Here is a 6,000-nt window from a genome sequence, read left to right as displayed (position 1 = left end):
TCCTTATTTAGAGGCTCAGCTACTACAAAGGAAGACACCCTGCTGGCGTCCCCATGTTCCACACCTTCACCTACCTCCCATCTACTGCGTGTTGCAAGAAAAGCAGCTGCATGATGAGAAAATTTACGTATTGCAAGCGAAGTGCGGCAATGGAGACAACCCATTGGTATACTGGAGGGAATGAAGAAATGTTTTTGGCATTTTTGGCTCTTTTGGGTGAGTGGCCCTAGTTAGCTAAGTGAGAAATGTTTTGTTGTCTGAGAAGGTCCCAAAAAGAAACTAAGACACATGCAATTCGAAATATTGCTTTTTTGTTTGTAATATCGATTTCGTTCTGTTTGTTTTCTTCTTACCGTATTATGTGCAATTTGTGATATGTAAACAGGTACTTGTAGTGATTCTCTCTCTCTTATAAAAATTTACACTACGATTCAAGTTTGCGTTTATCGCATCACCTGAATGTTGCAAAAGCACTTAACCAGTGACGCATAACTTCACAAAAAAGAAACATAAAATTGTATGAAAATCTACGAACCCGAAACGGCCGGGAGCCCTATCTTATAGTAACAGGTGAGATCTGGACAAGGCATATTGTGCGTTTCTGTAAGCCTTGTCGGATATGTGGGTGTTCTGCCTTGCCCACTTTTTTTTCTTTGCTCTCGTCTCGCAGTATTCTTGGATTGCTTTGTAAACACGCCGCCGACTCAAGGACTATATAGCACGAGACGAAGCTGATGTGCTTGCCAGCTGCGCGGCTCGAGTGTAGACGTGACGTGAGTATTATCCAAGCCACGGTTTGCCGAGCTCTTCTTCTCTTCTTCGCACCGAGAGCGTAGAGGACTGGCGCTTGTGACGTGAATGCAGATCGAATGCCAGACGTTCTCGGGAGTGAGGGCGTATGGTGAAAAAGTGAAGCAGATGAAGAGCGCATAAGAGCGAAGAACTGAGACGTGGTATTCCAAGCAAAGTGATTTTTTTTTAGTTTCGTACATTTTAGCGCCCAAAAATGGTTCCACTTTTAGGGCTCACAGTGGAGTTGTTCTCACTGTTTTGTATATTTCTGTGGAGGAGTTTACAAGGCACTATAAAGTTACCCCTGGTTTACTACTGCCATAATCCTGTGTTCACCTAAAGGGTAGCCAAGCGAGTAGCAGCAGAGGTGCATTAAATGTTCTTCGCTGGTTTTTATAAGTATCAGGTAATAATATTTCTTTAAGCTTTACGTCTAGAAGGCCTGTGATCATTGTGAGAGACGCCATAGTGGAGGGCTTCCGAAATTTCGACCACCAGAGTTCATTGAACGTGAACATAAATGGAAGCAACCAGGCCTCCAGGATTTCCCTGCCATAGAGATGCGGCCTATGGGTACGTGATAACGCCAATCGAAGCGTATATACGCACAATATTAAGACGGCGCACAGGGGCTTGTTGACTTTTTTTCGGGTGTCGTAAGTCATCACCGTTGACGTAGAACTCCTGATAACTTGCATACACTGGCGACTTTTTGCGCTTGGCCAGGGATAACAGTCCGTCCGCGTTGTAAACGCAATCAGCCAGCCACGAGTGGTGGATTATAAGAATAACATAGCATGAGAAATAAGGCATTGCTCCACGATAGGACCACTGATCGCTCATCTGTCCCACTGTGTCGGCGTGAGGCATTCTCGACGGAAGTTCATTTTGTGTCAGTCGCTTTTTTCATATATTGCTGAACACCAAAACAATAATGGCTTCTTCATTCAGTGGCCGTGACAGTGCAATCAACAGTGTCACCTCTTCCTAACTTCCACCGAGATGGCTTCCGTACTAACCCAAGGGTGATAAGCTGTGATCGTTGAGGAAAAAGGCCCGTGCTAAACGCGCTCAGTTTTGCTCAATGGGCTCGTCAACTGTGGATACACGACGTCTGGAGAAAATAAGCACACGTGCTAACGCTGCACTTTCCTGACGGCTGCTAACAAATTAGTGTCCCTTGAAAGGAAATGGAACAGAGAATGCCTCAGGCGAAGCACCAAAGCACGGCGCAGTGGATTTGCGGGGCTTGCGTCCTCCGGTTCTGTATCCCGTCAAGTTTGCTGACGTGGCTGCATTGGCGCTGGAGGCAGCACGTGACTACGGCGACTCCTAACGTATGCAAAGTGCCAAATGAACAGTGATAGATCATCGTGTACGAAAACTGCGCCACGTCTTCGTCGACGTGCCACGGAGGAGGAGAAGAAGGAAGCGAAAGAAAAGGCAGGAAGGTCAACCAGACGGACGTCCAGTTTGCTATGCTATTCTAGAGGAAAGGTTTTAGGAAAATAGAATTGATAGAGGGATAGAAAGAAGGAAACAACAAAATGCATGAACAACGAACAAAGCGCCGAGGTGCCCACCAAAGACGTTTGAACTGGTTTGAACACTCACGATCACATGATTACCGCTCGACGCTTTTTGTAGCCACGATGTCCTCAAGTGATATAAGTTTCGTGGCATGCACTCGACGATAAACCTGTAGTACTGCTGCCTCGTGGGTCTTTCGCTAACCGCAGACCACCGATGTGCCAACGCAGCATGCAATGAACTCATTAAGTGCTAAATTCAACGCAAAATGCTTGTATATAAAAAAAGGAGCTAGATTGCGTTTGGCCGCGCAAATATTGAGATACAGTGAAGCTCGCCGAACCCGGTGCATCCTGCTCAGTATGATCTGAAGTATCTCGTCGTGGTCACTTCAATGTATATGTACACTGATAGCGTAACTTTCATAGAAGCCCATACATGCAGCAGGCGGCTCGTTGCCACCGTCGCCATTTAGGTATGATGGGGACAACTAACAGCACGTTAAATATAAAAAAAGTAAAGTAGGATGCCACCACCGCAACCACAAGTGACGTCGGTTATTTGCCTTACATCAAGGGAAATAGAAAATTTTCTTCATTGCTGACGTTGTACATGCCTTTTGACTAATACGCGATTTTATTGTGCCGTTTGGGCTCGCCCAGTGCGTGCGCAAGTGAAAAGAAAGAGCACGAAGAAAGAAGCAGGGTTGTTTTATTAGCCAAATAATGCAATTACAATATACACTTAAACCTTTTGCAGATGAATTTATTGGAACACAATTGCTCACTAACAAAATAGTGTGAAAACTCACGTTGCCCAATTATGTAAAAACACTGCAGTGAGACAGCAGCCATGCGCTTTCGGGCCATGTGCATAACGCCGCCAAGAAAGGGAAGGGTACACTGACCGTGCACCAGCGAAGGCATTCGGCTGTCACAGGAGGAGCTATTCATATATTCTGTGAGATAGTTCAGCTCTGCAATGTCATGCCAGTAAACAGACGTCAGCAAATAAATATAAAAAACGCAAGGTACGCACGAAACCACCGTGCGACATTGAGCGATGCCTCACTGATCCGTCAATGCGCCGAGGTAAAAACAATCGCTCGTAGTACACTGCCGGCATAAGTCTCCATTTATGGCGTTGCACCAAAAAAAAAAGACAGTCAACTATTTAGCCAAGTGTCAGATAAAGCGTTAAGTAAATTTGTAGTTTACATTGGCATATATATTATTATCAGTACTTGAAAAAAAATATGGTCTGCAGTTTTTTGTTTACTTTCTCTGCCGTCCTCCCCAAGTCGCGCTTCAATCACAAGGTGGTGGTTGTTGATGCCTCGGTCAATAGGTTTTAACGCAATAGCGTTAGAGAGCTCATGTCGCAAAAATTCCGCCATTGGCGTCGGCACCATTGGTCATGAGCGAAAAATCGTTCATGAACAAAAATCAAGAAAAAAAGCAAAAAAATAAAGAATAAAATTTTCGGTACCATTGAGGATCAAACCCGGGCCGCTCCCGTGGCAAGCAGGCGTCCTACCACAAAGCCACGATGTTACTTGCAGCTTCTTCGAAAAAAAAAAAAACGCTACATAAATGCCATGTAGTAGAAGGAGTCTCCCTAACGCATTCTGTTCGACAGGTGTCACGACGAAAATTAGCCCATTCGGCGATTTGTAGCCGAATTTGGGAGCCCATGAAACTACGTCGAAAAAGGCCGGGATCGTGCAGCCATTGCCGCTAAAAATACACAGGAACTTTGAAACAGCTATAAAAATTGACAACTTTGTCCGTCTATCGGAAAACATATCATGCCTTTCCAAAGGCGTTGATCAAGTGAAAAGCAAACGCTAGATAACGTGCTGCTATCCGTGAGGCATTTTTAGACTGTTTATGGGCTCCGAGATGGCGAGTGCGTGGCGTGTATCTTGGAGGCCATGCGACTCTAGGTTTAGATCAAAAATCTATATGTACCATTCACTGTCACTGCATTACTATAGATATGTCGCGCTTGCACACGCGCACACCCACAAACGCGTGGGCGCACGCGTGTGCAAGCGTGATATATGTGTAAAAAAACATATTAATAAGTATGCACTTAGCGGTTAAAGGGCGTACAAGGGGCTGGATTTTGCTGTCGCTTTCAAGTCTTAAAAGGCGAAGCTTAAGGGTGTGCCAATTTTTCGCCCACTTTTTGTAGCAAATTGTACGATCGATATAATTTGATGATACTTTCTTCTAATTCCTTTCTTTCGTCGCGTACTCTAGACCTGCTCGTACCTGCCACGTTGCCGCTCTCATACAGCGACAAGCCTTGATTGACGATGCGTTGCTTTTCCTTCGGAAGTACGTACTTTCTTTGCATGCCGCATGGTTTACCTGACCGAGCAGTGGAACTCTCTTACCCGCGGAGGGCAAGGTCTGTTTAAATAGATCGCGGAAGTTCGGGTGAATAGTGGTTCGGAAGTTATTGCCAGTGACATCAGCATGGCGAGTTAAGGGTGATGCGTTTGAAGCACGATCATGTGTGGAAGGAACAACCACTGGTAGTTAAGAACCAGGTTTTATTCAAGGGCGAAGAAATCGTTATGTTCTAGAAATGACACTTATTTCCCAAACAATTATTCCGTAGGTGAAATGCCCCATGAACCTATGAAAGTGTTCAATTAAATATTATTGAAAAAAAAAAACACTTCCTTAGCGCCCTCTCAAAGAAGCATTTGTGACGCGGTGCATGGAAAGACAGCCTCGATAAATCGGTATGTGACGACATGCCCCTTCGCGTATTTTGGTGTTCCGTACTTGAATGCATTGTCTGAACTATAGGGGTGAGACTATAACTTTTTTCATTCGCCGAGTAGTCAGTTGCCTTTCATTGTTGGTGATAGTGTTAAGAACAGTGTCCAGCGGGCAACGACACGATGTGGATATCATTTAACACCGAGCGTTTGCCTCGATACCCACGGAAACGGTCTGCTGTGCAAGGGTGCTGTTGCAACACCGCGTACGCCGGGCCACCTACGTCTTCTCGATAAGGAACCAAGGTTGCGCTTGCTGACTGCGCTATCACCCGTGGTGTGTTTTTTCGTGAGTGAACGTGTTAAGTTCAGCGATTTATGAATATCGTGAAAGCGTCACCTTGAGCAGACTTCATACGACAGCGGCCACGGAAGGGACGACGCAATTGGCCCCGAGTGGTAACCACTTGTCTCTGAACAATGGGAACGACGCCATAAGCGAGTACGCACGAATTACGGTACGTATCGATTGATTTGTTGCTTGATTGATCACTTAGTCAAGGTCTAGTAAAGTGTATTGAGCGCATTGTGTCTCGCCTGGAAAGCAAAAGCTTTTAAATTTTAAAGCCAGGTTATTCGCATTCGCGACAGATTCACAAGGATGCGTCGTTGACATGGTCCTAGTGCCTGGTCTGCTTAGTGGTCTGCTTGAAGTTGCCCGAAGAACACCTGTTCTGTAGTGGAAAATTTTCAAACTGCTCGTATCTACCTCAATACACGTTGACCGTAAACATAACTGTATATCATTTCCACCTTATTGCAAATAAAGGAAAAAAACGTTAACATAGTTCCACTCAACGTGAAAGCTGTAGATAATGCAAAGCAGTGATGTTATTGGCTTTCAGCGACGCTGGCGCTCCCGGTTGAGCGTGTGCTGGCGTTAC

General features: G+C 45.3%; 1 long non-coding RNA gene across 1 annotated transcript in view; it reads left to right on the top strand.

Annotated features, from left to right (window-relative positions):
• Positions 1–4,924: 4,924 nt before the first annotated feature.
• Positions 4,925–6,000, top strand: part of LOC142769015 (uncharacterized) — a 637,773-nt gene continuing 636,697 nt past the window's right edge. The window contains exon 1 of the long non-coding RNA XR_012885600.1: positions 4,925–5,574. This is a non-coding gene — a long non-coding RNA (uncharacterized LOC142769015). The remainder of the gene's footprint in view (positions 5,575–6,000) is intronic.

The sequence above is a fragment of the Rhipicephalus microplus genome, chromosome 1, assembly GCF_043290135.1.
Source record: "Rhipicephalus microplus isolate Deutch F79 chromosome 1, USDA_Rmic, whole genome shotgun sequence".
Lineage (NCBI taxonomy): Eukaryota > Metazoa > Arthropoda > Arachnida > Ixodida > Ixodidae > Rhipicephalus > Rhipicephalus microplus.
The sequence above is the reverse complement of the archived record's forward strand: the minus strand, read 5'-3'. Positions and strand labels throughout refer to the sequence as shown.